General features: G+C 40.3%; 1 protein-coding gene across 1 annotated transcript in view; it reads left to right on the top strand.

Annotated features, from left to right (window-relative positions):
* The window catches only part of LOC144373623 (TATA box-binding protein-associated factor RNA polymerase I subunit A-like), a 52,999-nt gene extending 47,925 nt beyond the window's left edge, over positions 1-5,074 (top strand). Inside the window, exon 8 of the mRNA XM_078036669.1 lies at positions 3,048-5,074. The gene's annotated coding sequence lies outside the window, so the exon portion shown is untranslated. The remainder of the gene's footprint in view (positions 1-3,047) is intronic.
* The last annotated feature ends 8,646 nt before the right edge of the window (positions 5,075-13,720 follow it).

Raw genomic sequence — 13,720 nt, 5'->3', positions numbered from 1 at the left:
CAAATTTTCACCAGAACATTCAGAAAGTTTGCAGCACTGGAATTCCACTGTGTGTGGATGGAGGTAACATCATGCGGCCATTTAGTAAGGAGGCTCTAGAATACCTATGGCAGGGGTCAAATCCTGAGTCCATCTTTTACTAGAAGTTTAACCTTCGGCAAATCCCTTAAGTCTTATACATCCCAGATTCCCCTTTGTTAAAGTCAGGGTAATTATAGTCTCCCATGACTTACCACCATCTTGAACAAATGTTATCTAGAGAGGGGAATACATAAAGGAGTGAGTTCCCCATCAGTTCAGATAGTCGAGTTTTGGCTGGACAGCCACATGGTGGAGATGTTGCATTGGACAGAGTAACTGTTGTTCCTTTTCAGCTTTGAAACTTCTTGAGGAGTGAAGAAGGCCTAGTGCCAAGAACAGAATCCACTTTGAGATAAACCCAATTGATGGTTCTCTCTTGGAAAAGGAGGCCAAAGGCATACAGTCGACTTAAACGAAGTTAGAAATAGGCCAAGTGGACCTTCTTGTTGACTCAGCAGCCATCCTGGGGGGTCCAGTCCATATACCTCAGCTGGAGTCCCAGCATTTGCTCTTGGCTACGTGATCTTGGGCCACTCAGGTCCTGGATGTGGTTTGCAGTTTCTTCATTTCTAAAATGGGTGTGATGGTGTTTTTCTCAAGAAGTACTTGTAAGGATTAAATGAGCCAACAGGAAATTGCTTTGGAAATGGTAAATCACAGTATGAATATAGGTATTATCATTTGCAGAGTTCAAATTACACTATACATCATTAGTTCTGAAAATAACATATGTAACCTCAGACTCTGGCTGAGACTACGCTAGTATTTCAAACATTGTGATGGGTATAGAATCTGGAAAAAACTGCCATTTCAAAGGTTCCTGCAGATTTTCAACACTACTCAAGGGTGGAGGCTTTGATTTATATTGAAGGCAGGCAGTGGCTTTGCACAGAGGAAGAAGTGTGCTTGAGCACGCGAGCGCGCATGCACAACACACACACACACACACACACACACACACACACACACACACACCATAGGCCTGGGCCAAATATTTATGCAAATATAAATCAGGTCTCACCTATTGCTATTGGGAACAATGAGTTCATCTCCAATGCCTGTGTCTTAAAAAGAACCAGGAGGGCTGGGGCTGGGGCTCAGTGATAGAGTGCTTGCCTAACATGTGTGAGGTACTGGGTTTGATTCTCAGCACCACATATAAATAAATAAATAAATAAATAAATAAATAAATAAAGGTATTGTGTCCATCTACAACAAAGAAGAAGGAGGAGGAGGAGGAGGAGGAGGAGGGAAGACCCAGTAATTCACTGTTTCTTCCCTTTATAAATCTTAGATAGCCTCTTTCAGGATTTTCTCTACCAATTTTCAATCAGATGCTTATGGAAACCCTGTTCCTAGAGACAGGGCTGACAAAGACACACAGGACAACTGGAGTTTACTGGTTATTATAAGACAGAAAAAGTAAGCAAAAATTAGCAACATGACTTATAATGATAAATGTGTTTAGGTAATAAGTACATAAAAATGCTATGGGTATCTAGAAGAAGAGGACCCTGCATGCAGAGTTGGGGGAGATTTAAGTGAAAAGGGGATACTTAATCTGAACCTGGAAAGATGAACAAGAATACCACAGATAACTGCAAACCATGCAGGAATGAATGTTTCTTAGTGGTTGATTTGAAAATAAATGCTATTTTCTCCAGATGAATTTAGATGACAATATCTATAAATGATTGCATATTCCTAGAGAGTTCTACACATTCTCCATCAGGAAAAGGGCATCAGGAGGTGTAAACTGAGATGGAAGACTCTCATAAGGTCAAGGACATGGACACCATGCCCTTTGTCTCATCTTGGAGGAGGTGACTCAAGACTAGGCTCAATAATAACTGGACATAGGTGGCATCAGGAAGTGTAATGTCCTTGTGTTGACAACATTAGCAGCTTCACTTGGTGCCCCAAAACAAGGTCACTCCCAAAGAAGGCATTTGATCTTAAGTGGATAATGCCACCGTATCATCCATGAAAAGGTTGATCCTGGGAAACAAAACGAAGTCTGGGTTTTTGCAGCTTTAACTCAGTGTGAGCTGGCCTAGAAACTGAACCTGAAGATAACCAGGGCCATTGGTGTTACCATTTGTCCTTTTGGGATATCTAGGTTTCCTTCTTTCTTTTCCCATCTTCCAATACATTTATTAAAATTCAAGCCTGGTCTCAGCTGTGCTATTTGCATCAGTGGACTCTTCTCCTTCCTAGTTGGACAAGAGGAGAGTCTCCACGTGGGGCCCAAGGTAGGGTTGGTGCAGTGACCCCCCACAGGAGTCAAGTGTATCCAGCAGCACGGGGACCACACAGTGTCTAAACATGGTGACAATGCTGAATTTTACCTGGGTCTTGTGATCCTCTAAATCCTCTAAGTGATGGTAAGAAACACCAGAGCCATTTATTAGTAATGTGGAAGACAGCTGAGGGCAAAGAACCACTCTCTTCATAAGGCTTAGATGAGACTCACGGTGCCCCCTTATTTGTCTTAAGAGCAGACAGAGTCCTCTGAATTCCCACTCCTTATCTGCTTACCTTATGCTTCCCTCTTCTCCACTCCTCACAACAAAACGCCTGTTCGTCCATCTTTGCTAAACTGTACTTCTTTCCTCCAAGTTCCTGAATCTCGACCTCACCCTAAAACAGAATGCAGCCCTTCCTTAACACTCCCCACAAGAACAGGCTGTTCTCAGGGTCACACATTCTCTTTCATGTTGTGACCAAGCTACCCTTTCATCCCACTTGCATAGATTTTGTTCTTTATAGCTATGTTTACTTCCTATTATAAAAAAGAAAGAAAGAAATTTTCCCCTAAAACCTCCGTTATAAACTTGGGTTCATTACGCGATCAGAGTTATCCTTGCGGAAATAGGCAATAGTCCGTTCTCCTCCTTACAATATTCTTTCCGATTTCTTTTTTTTTTTTTCTTTACTAAGTCTGGATTTGTTTTTTTATTTGACAGTGATGAGAAAAAAAAAAAAGACCTGAGTGGAAAAACTCACAAGACTTCCTGAAACGTGAGTTAGCCTCCTGGAGAACTTCAGAAAGAGGAAGGATCATGTGAAGAAGACTAATTATTCACAGCTCTCAAATGGCCATAATTTGGGTATTAAATATGAAATGCATTGTTATTTTGTGAACAGATTTTGAGAACAGGACATTTGAGTGACATTCAAATATTTTTCAATAGGAAAGACACCGCAGGTGTCACACTCAGGCAGCTGACAGCAATTCTTGCGCCAACATTGGGAATTGCTCTAACATTAAAATCTCGCCTCTTATGAGGAATACGCAGTTAAGGAAAAAAAAAATCCTTATCTCCAAAGGCAAACATTTTGCCTTTGGCAGGACAGAACTAGAAATAACTCCTCTTTTCCCACACGCCAGGAAAGAAAATCCCTAAATCTTCTTTCAAAGGTGACCCCAATACCTCTGACACACTAGAAAAGTCAACACGTCCTTCCTGCCTTCGCCACTTGGATGTCTCAACCTTCTCTAGTTGACGCTGTGTCAATCATCAACAAAAGCAACAAATTAACTTGTCAACTCTTACATTGACTTAGTTAACCATGTCATCCTTCAGAGTAAGAAATAGCAGGTATGAAGGGAAAGGAGTACTTTCAGAGTCACACAGACCTAGATTCAAATCCAGCCTCTGGCACCTACCTCTGCGGTCATCTTGAAGGAAAGGTAAATGAAATTAACCTGCTTATTGCTAAAATGCGAATAACCACAGCCGTCTCAGATCATTCTCATGAGGACTGATAATAACTAGAGACATTATGGAAAGCATTTGGTCTGGAGTTGATGGCCACTAAACAGCACTTTCTTTCCCTTTTACTCATACAGAGCACATTTCCCACCAGATCTTACATTTTGTCTAGGTTCAATCCGATACAATGATTAGCACTCATCACTAATTAAAGTCCTTTGTTTAACCAATCCAAATATTTCAGTTAGTCTCTTTATGAAAGAACCAAATTGAGTTCTAGTAATTTAGAAAACCATTTAAATCCAACACCGAAGCAGAAAGATTATTGCTGATTTTCTTCCTTTTCCTTTTCCTCTACTTTCCCTAGTTTTTTATTTTTTAAATTATGCCTTTGTTCCTATTCCTGGCCTTGCCACGAGATGGTCAGCGTTACCAAACTTGACTAAGCCAGGCAAAGTGGCAGCCAGGGCTGCTACAGCCCATGGGTTTATGGCCAGGGAAGTGACTGGGACCCAGGTAGTTTCCAGGACTTACAGACCTGGGGCTGGAGAAGCAGCTGATTGGTCAATATACTCTTTACATAAAGAGGAAGGAGCACATAAAAGAAGTAAAGATAATGGGAGTTATGTTCTTCTTTACAGGGGAAAAAAGTGCAAACAAATGCCACAAATAAATTTTGTGATTTGGGAATTGGAATTGCAAATATTGATATGAACTCTTGCTGTATAAATTACACAGTTTACTCTCATGAACTTACACATATGCATAACACGCACACATATACGTGTGTTTTAAAATCTTAAGTTTACCTCAATATTTCCAATTCCAAACAAAAATTAGATTGTTATGTATATCTAAACATATATGGAGATATAGGTAATATAGTTATATGTTTATAGTCATATACTTATGTACATATATGCATATGCAGGTACATGTTGGTGTGTTCTTTGCACATGTATAAACGGATTTACTTCCTGATTTGCCTGCCAAGAAGGTCTACAAGTAGTGTGAGCTCAGCAGCAATGAGCATGCCAAGCACCCAGATCTTGGATTCTAAATATCCTTCTTAACTAAATGCTTTTTGGAAAACAGACTGATTTGAAGGCTGCAACAAGAACAGGACAAGAATTTGGGGGCCTTATTTTGTGCTGAAAATACAGTACAAGGGGTTGTCACAGAATGATGAGTGTTTGTCAAAAGGTTCAAGAGCCATTTTGGAAGCGGGCCTAATGGCTGATTATGAAATCATTAAAGTATGCATATAAAGACAATAATCGATTGCAACCTGTTTAATATCACCAGAGTTCGTAAGTTTTTACTGAAGTAAATAAACATATACATAAATTAACTGAGAGAAACTCTTCCTTAAAGTGAAGTGTCAGTCAATAAACGCAATAGAGATGATGAAATTATAATATCATTTACATTCACTATATTAATAATTGATTCACACAAGAATTGTAAGTGGCTGCTGAACCAAGGAGTAAATGTTTGGCCAAGAGCAGGATAATTTTGTCATCTCAAAATATTATCCCACAAGAAATTACAATCACAAGGAGAAAACACTACATACTATTGCAGCCACTCTGCAGAATGAATCTCCATCTGAAACTTGGTGTAGATGTCAAGACTCAAGATGCCACACACACCCAACTGGGTATGAAAGGCTCCTGACTCACACGGTGAGACACATCTAAGAGCAGGGGAGGCCATCCTTCTACCCACTACCTCTCGGGATCCTTTGTGCCAATCACCTCACCAGGCCAGATGTTTTGATAGAGAATCACCAACAACCTTGCTGGACTGGAAGGAGTTCTGCAGGAGATGACGTGCTCACGACATAGTATCTGTGGTCACTGGCCTTTAGCCCGGGGAAGTGTAGAATCAAGCCTCGGAGAGCCAACTTAAGCTGGAGGTCAGGGCTCTCTGTTGTTTATTCTGTTAAAACCTGTGGAGAGGAAAAGAAGAGAGAGGAGGAGGAGGAGGAGGGGGAGAGAGAGAGCGAGAGAGAGAGAGAGAGCTTCCCACACTCTCATGGGAAAGAACTAAAGCATTTCTCAGGTGAGGATGGTTGTGGAGAGGTGAATTGAAGCAGGGGGGAGTGAGGACAGGAAGGTAAGGAAGTGCCTGTCATCTCAGAGTGGGTGGCAGTAAAAAATAACTCGAGATGACTCAGAAAGTCCCCCTTCCATTTTTGAGCCACATACCTTCTGTTGCCAAAATCTGCTCCAGAATGAATTAATCATAAGAGGCCTAATTACAACCCAAACCCTTTAGCATAGGTGACACAGGGTGGTGGCCTCAGAAGCCTAGCTGGCAATTAATTGACTCCCAGCAACAAATACTGTTGTTCCTATTGCCTGTCTCCTGGCTCTTGTTTCCACTTTGGTATAGAAACAATACCTCTTAACCTCTCTCTTAGAATATTTAAACAACCTTTTAATTGGTCTTCTTCTTAGATTTCTCCTCCCTGCCCATATACAAAGCTGCAATTTGGTTGAATTGTGTGAAACTAAGCTACAACCATGCTACTCTTCTTATAACGACCCCCCCCCCCGTGGCCTCCTGTTGTTTAAGGTGAACATCCTCCCTATCTAACCATGGAAGGCCCTCTATGATCTGGCCCTTCTGGCCATATGCCTATATGTTAAAGTTTACCTCAGGTACAATTTTCACAGGTTATGCTTATCAATCAAAGACAGCTGTTTTATACTTAAATACTTGGTAACTGTTCCTTGAGTGAATAAATGACAGATAAGAAAATGACTGGATATCCTAAGTATAGTTGAATATTCTTTTTAAAAATTTTTTAAGAGACAAGTTCTTGCTCAGTTGCCCCGGCTGTCCTTGAACTTGGAATCATCTTGGAGCTGGGGCTACAAATTCACACCACTGCACCAGGCTTCAATAGTCTAGAAATGTCCTGAGTCACTTGTAGTTTGCAGAGGAGTTCAAAGAATAAGTCACCTCCACTGAGTAGCTATGTGTTCTCTGCATTCAGTGTTCATACATTTGGGAACAAAAGACTCTTCTGCTGGTGCGTAAGTTTCCAGGCAGATGTTGGTTTAGAGAAGTTTCAATACCAGAAAAACCTTGAGGCTAAGTGTGCTGCTTAAATTTCCCTTTGTTCAAACCTACACCTGGATAGAGATAAATATGTCGTTTTTCTACATAAACATAACCCTGGTGAGCAAACGTCCACCTCAAGTGATTTCAAACCATAACTAAGGAAATATTATATAGCAGTTCATTACTGTAGTTTCCATCTCTCCTTTACTCCCAACACATCTTACAGACAGTAAGATTTATTTTCCCTTAACACCAGTCTCCCAAACTCCCCTTGCATCTGGCTTTAATATTCTCCCTCTCAGTTAACAGTTCAGCATTTTGATAGATACACACTAGTAATTAACAGAGACCTTTCATTAGTCTACATAGGAATGCACAAAGGTGGGATTTCAGGAACCAAAGCAATCTAAGAAATCATCAGAGGCAGAATTGACTAAAAGTTTGTTTATGGTATATTACCTTGATCTTTATTAATTGTTATTGGATCTTTTGGGTATTTACATTAAGCAAGTCTTCTCTGGACACTGTAAGAAGCATCCTGCTTTTGTTTAAATCTGTGGACGGTGCTAACTTTGATGCCCCTGCACAATTGATTCTTCCCCACTAAAATATGAGCCTGGAAATAAAAATCCTATGTTCTTGGCTATTCAGATTCTCTCTGAGCCTTGGCATTTGTTTAGAAACCCATCTTTCTGAATGTATTCAGAGCTGTTATATTTATGTATAACAGGGAATGAGAAAGGTAATAAAGCCAAGATCCATTGCCTAGTAATAGCCATGATTCCATAGACATTAAAGGGTATTTGTAATTTAGTCCCCATAATAAGGCCTAATGCCCTCTCTTGTGTTGCTATTGATTTTTCAATAGTAGGATAGCACCAGAAAACCTCTCAGGGCTAAATTCTCACTGCTGAAGCCAGCAAAGAACAAAAGCAGGTCTCATCCACAGGAGCCTGGCTCAGAAAAATGCCTCCTGGTCCAAGGGCTATGCAACTCTCTGGCTTAGCTGCTTGCCACATACCACTTCCCTATGTAGCCCTATCACTGCTCCTTAAAAAATAGATAGATAGATAGATAATTGAAAAAGCAATGTTCATTAAAAAAATCTTCTGTTTATTGGCAGCTGCTGATGAGGAAACCCCAAGAAGCAGTAACCCTTACTGTCCATCGCTCTAGGAACGGTGTACTGAATGTTCCATCACCTAAAAACAGACTTAAAGACCAAGGTAGCAAAATAGAGAACCTAGAAGTGAATCCACACAACTTGTCAATCCATCTTCCAAGTACTCTGAGATCACACAGTGGGGAAAGGATAGTTTCTTTAAAAAAAAAAAATGTTATGGGAAAAACTGGACATCCACATGCAGGGGAAAAAAGATGATTATTTCACAACATCCACTAAAAAAATCAATTCAAGATGGATTGATGGCTTAAACTCAAGACCTAAAACCATAAAATTATTTGCAGAAAACGTAAAGAAGAATCTTCTTGACTTTGGTCTTGGAAAGGTTTTCTTGGCTAAGAATCCAAAGACATGGGCAAAGAGAAAGAAAGAAAGCAGAAATAAGTGAGTCAGCAAGTGAGATGGCAACAAACAAAAAAAAAATCTACGTGGCAAAGAAGACAACCAACAGCGTGAAGAGACAACCTGCGGCATGGAAGAAAATAGTGGCAAACTACATATCTGGTAAGAAGTTAATATCCCAAACGCATTCAGGGCTTGTACGACAAAATAGCAATAAGTAGACAATAAATAAATAACCTAAACTTAGGCAAAAAGCCTGAACACACATTTCTCCAAAGAGGACATAAAAACAGCCACAGGTATATGAAAATGTACTCCACACAACTAATCACCAGGGACATGCAAGTCCAACCAAAATGAGATGTCACCTCACACCTGTGGGAATGGCTATTATTAAAAAGACCTAATATAACAAGTATTGGTGTGGGCGTGGATAAAAGGAATCCCTGTACACTATTTGGTAGGAATAAAAATTAGCACAATTATTGAAACCCCCCACCCTGTCAAGCAAATAGAACAATAGAACTACCATCTGATCCATCAATCCTACTTCTAGGTGTGTATCCAAAAACAATGAAACCAGTATCTTAAAGAGCACGTTCCACCCCTATGTTCATTGCGGTATTATTCACAATATCCAAGATAAGGAAACTGCTTAAATGTATCATATATGCACAAATATTGTTCATCTCTAAAAACAGAGGGAAGTCCTGCGGTTTGCAACAACATGATTGACATTGTACTAAGTGGAACGTGTCAGGGACTGAAAGACAAATGTAGCTTCATCTCACTTACAGGTGGTCTATAAATAGTAGGTAGGTGATGGTTGTGGTTGGAGGAGGGGGAACGGAGACACGTTGGCAAAGGGCACAAGTTTCAATCAAGCCCAATGAGTAAGCTGGGGAAGACTGGTGTGTAGCCATGTGAGCCCGGCTATCAGTGTATCTTATGTCCTTGACACTCTGAAAAGTCTTAAGTGTTCTCACTACACACACACAAGAAGAAAAGAGAATAGAAAATGGTAAATTATATGGAGTAATGGATGCACCAAATACCCGATTGTGGAGATTATTTCACTATACATAACAAATCGTCACATTGTACACCATAAATATATACAAGCTTACATGTTATAGACTGCCCCAAATTGCAGGGGGTGGGGAGTCAAATGAGGTTAAATTTAATAAAAATCAGGGACTGTTGCAAAAAAGAAAAAAGATGATTTTTCATAACATGACACTGGCTTTCTGTTACTTCTGTGTCCCCAACATCTCTCCAGACTCCTAAACCTCCCCACTTCTTCCAAGGATGTTTCCAGAAGCTTGACAAGGATTTGCATAGATACCAGACAAAGGGTTCCTTTCTGTTTATTATAGATTGGGTGAAATGTTTGAGGGTTGCTCTGCCACATTTCTTTCATAAAGAAAGAGGCAATAAAATCAATGACTTGAGAGCTGTGTGTAAGTCTCAAGTGGTGGCTGTCATGAGAGAGATGACTTTTCCAGAACTGGAAGGAGGACTTGTAATAATATGCAAACAGCAAATAAGCAATACATAAACAAGAACATGCTCCGAGGGCTGTCTTTCAGTTGCCCCTCCATAGCACCCCAAAAGTTCTCTGCCTCTTCCTTCCTTCAGGGTTCCTGGTCATATCCGTGTTCAGAAAGGATGCCACCTATCCTTGAGTGGCTGGGTAACGTTACTCTTCCAAGCTCAAAAATCACACCACCCTACCTTCTTGGCTTCCTCCGTAGACAGTTTAGATAAATGTCAAGGTCAGTGACTGGCAGTAAATAGCTCTTGTGGCCCCCAGAAGACCTTGTTCTGTTTCTCTAAACAGACCTTTGTCCTATTTTTCTATGATCAAACTATTTACTAAACTGCATAAAATAGAAGGAAACAACATTCTGAGAAATAAATTCATATTTTGATGCCCCTTCTGGCAAACCTTACGACCCTGAGCATGTCCCTTTAGCTCTGCCTACACTGAATGGCTAAAGCCCTGGATCACAAATACTTCATTTCAGGAGCCCTTTAACATCAACACAAAAGAGTTGCGGTTGTTGTTATTTGGTGTATTCATTAAAATTTAATTACATGTCAAAATTTGGTAAATTTCTAAACACATTTATTCATTTCAAATTAAAGGAACAAACAGATTTATGAAACTAACTATTTTTCACGAAATTAGTGAGAAAAGGGATATTATTTTATACTTTCAGAGTATTTATGAATGCCTTCCTTCACAGTAAGTTCACCGAAATCTCATTTCTGCTTCAATTGTTGCAGGATGTTTCTTTGGCTAAAATACATGAAGAAAACTTGGCCTCACCAATCAGAGTCAAAAATCTCTAGTGTATTCTGCCAAGTATTTTTTTTTTAATAATTATAGACTTTCTGTTTTGATACTACATCAAAGCTGGAAGTGATAGGCTCTTCAAGGTTCGTTGTAATTGGGGATCTGAAACCACATCAGTGATCTTTCTGTCACCTGGAACGTGAAGCTTTGTCTATTTTACCTTGTGTACCTTTTAACCCTTTACTTTCAATGTGGATTTTCCCACAGCAATGGTCATTTGGTAAATGTTGATTCATTGAACTATGCAAATCTTCAACCCGTTGATACATTTCATTGTACAACATTTAAAAATCACATTTGTTAATACCGCTGTGGCTCTCATTAATGAAACCTCTAAATACTGAAACATTAGCAGACTCATGGTAATAGATACAAGTTTTACACAATTTAACATTTACTTGAAAACATTAACTTTATCATTGCAAACAATGCTGTCCCGTGTTGTCCTTGACCTAACAGGCTTGCTGCATTCCTTTTGGAGAAAATATCTGCCAAGTCCCCAAACCTGGGGCAGCCATTGATTGTCAGTTGTTCTTTCAAATAAAAGCAAAGTTCCATGAAGAAAGCGGCTGGTGCAACTGAAGTTCAAGCAATTACATGAGTGATTTTCCTCGAGACGACCACTGTGCGACGGCATGCAGCAGGAATATGTTATGACTCCAGTTTCCAAATCAGGTGTCAAAGTGCTCCCAAAGCACCAGCGAGGGTCACAGGAGGTCTGCAGGATATTTTTTTAAATTTCAAGGGCCATATAACCATGTCTGTGGGACCTCAGGCAAACTAACCACCTGGAGGGAGTTTGGTTTCCACAGTGGATCACACCTCACCCTTTTCTCAAGGTCCTGTATTTGTGAAATTGAGTTTTCTACAGTGGCTGCCATAGAAAGCAAGCTACCACGCAGAAGTCCCAGTGCAACAGCAAGCAAGCGTGGCTCCCAGTCTGATTCCAAGGCCTGAAAATCAGAGCAGCCACTCAGCAGGCACAACCCATTAATAATTCACTTTTATGTACAAATATATATTTCTTTTTTTTCAAATGACAACTGAGTTGTTTGAAACTAATTTCTTAATAAACAAACCTGGTAGGTCTGGTTGGTTTTTTTTGTTTGGTGTAGGGGGTCACCATAAAAAATCATATACCACGATGAGGAAAGTTCCAGAACTGATGCCTTATGTTAAGCAAAATATTAAGCAGCTGTATACCCAAGGGTTGCAATGTTTAATAAAAGCAATAGCTTTTATTTTTGCCACTTTATCCAAAATAGTTCTAAATTAAATCATCCCCCCCCCCGCCGGGAGTTTGTGGTAGTGAAAATTATAGTAATTCCTAGAATTGTGGAGGGCTGTGGCCTCAGTTCATGCTTTTAACCAGATGGCTTTTGCTTTACCAGTAAATGTTAGCACATTGAACAAGGCAAATAATTTCTCAATGTTGTTACAAAAATAGTTTTGACCTCACAGGACCATGGAAAGGGGCTTTCTTTTCATTTCTCATACTTGGGGAACCCAGGACTCTGTTCTCTATACTTTGGAAAACACGAGGTTAAAGAATTGATTAAAAATAACCAGTGCCGCACACCTATCATGTAAGCGCTGGGTAAATTCTGCTTCCTAACCTTGCTCACTGCCATCCTGGTCCAGAGTCACTGCTTAGAAACTGGTGGCTCAGCCCAGGTTTACGAAGCTGTCCTTCCTTTTCAGTTCCTTTGAACTCTACAAGCTACTGACAGAGGCCCTGGTCTTCTTTATATTCATCCCTCTCAGATGCCTACCAATTTGATCCACCCAGTGAAGTCTTCATCTTCATGTCAAATGACAGAATGTGAGAGTGGTTCATATCAGCAAAAATGAATTAACTGGAAAGGATCCAGCCAGCCCACAGCACTGACTAGAAGTGGGTGTGCAGGCTCAGGTAGGAAGCAGGGAGCGTGCACAGGACTGAGATCAGCCGTGGATGACGGCTGCTGCCTCTGGACACTCACCATCTCATCCCTGAAATCTCAACTCCACCACGGTGGCAGCAGATAACCTCTGAAAGACTTTGCACTTGGTGTCACTCTCTGCAGTTCCAATTTCCTGAGCAGGAACAGTGATTGACAGTAGTTTAGCCATGGACCCAAACTGTCGCTGTCAGGAGGCAGGGAGATTGTGTCTTCCTCTTTCGATTTCTGACTCTCATCCATTTAGATCTTGAACCCAAGAAAAAAGGTGTTTGATGCCAAGCAGTTAAACTGACAAATTCCCATTTTGTTCAGTCCTTCCGTGAACGTCATCCAAACACAATTCTCCCCAATCTACAATTAAAAAAATTAATCTCTGGCAAAACCACTCCCCAGTGAGAGAGACATTGAAAATATCCAGGCGTATTCCACCTAGACACAATTTTAGCATATCCTGTTAGTGCTATTTCTCCTTTAAGTAGTTCTTTGGTATTTTTACCATAATATTCTTGTAACTGCCGCCCTAATGTGCCATATTAAACCCCCATGTCTTAACACCACTGCATTGGTGATTAAGCTTCAGCACATGGATTGTGACGGACATATTCAGACCAGAGCATTTGCCATGTCTAGGGATTGAAGGAAACAAGAGGACATTAGTTACATCTTGTAATTTATTTAATTAACACATAGAGGAAGGAAATCTGGAAAGAGTCTATAGCACTTACTTGTACGACTGATCAGTATCTTATAGTGGCTGTTTGTGACTTTTCCCTTTATTTACTTAACCCCTGTTTTTCAAGTTCTTTGGTTTATCACAGGCAGCCTTCAGTGAAGTGTCTGTGACCTTGAAAGATCTGAATACTCTGGACTCTGACAACAGAGGACTGAGGCTGTTCGCAATTAACTGTTAACACCAGTGGTACTAGGAGTCGCCCCGTGTTCCAGCAGATTCTCAGTATGCCATTCATTCTCTTTATTACTCTTGTTAGGTAACAACTGCACTATTTTCCCTGCAGAGCTAGAT

The sequence above is a fragment of the Ictidomys tridecemlineatus genome, unplaced genomic scaffold, assembly GCF_052094955.1.
Source record: "Ictidomys tridecemlineatus isolate mIctTri1 unplaced genomic scaffold, mIctTri1.hap1 Scaffold_45, whole genome shotgun sequence".
Classification (NCBI taxonomy): Eukaryota; Metazoa; Chordata; class Mammalia; order Rodentia; family Sciuridae; genus Ictidomys; species Ictidomys tridecemlineatus.
Note: the sequence above shows the minus strand (reverse complement) of the source record. Positions and strands in the feature narration are given on the sequence as shown.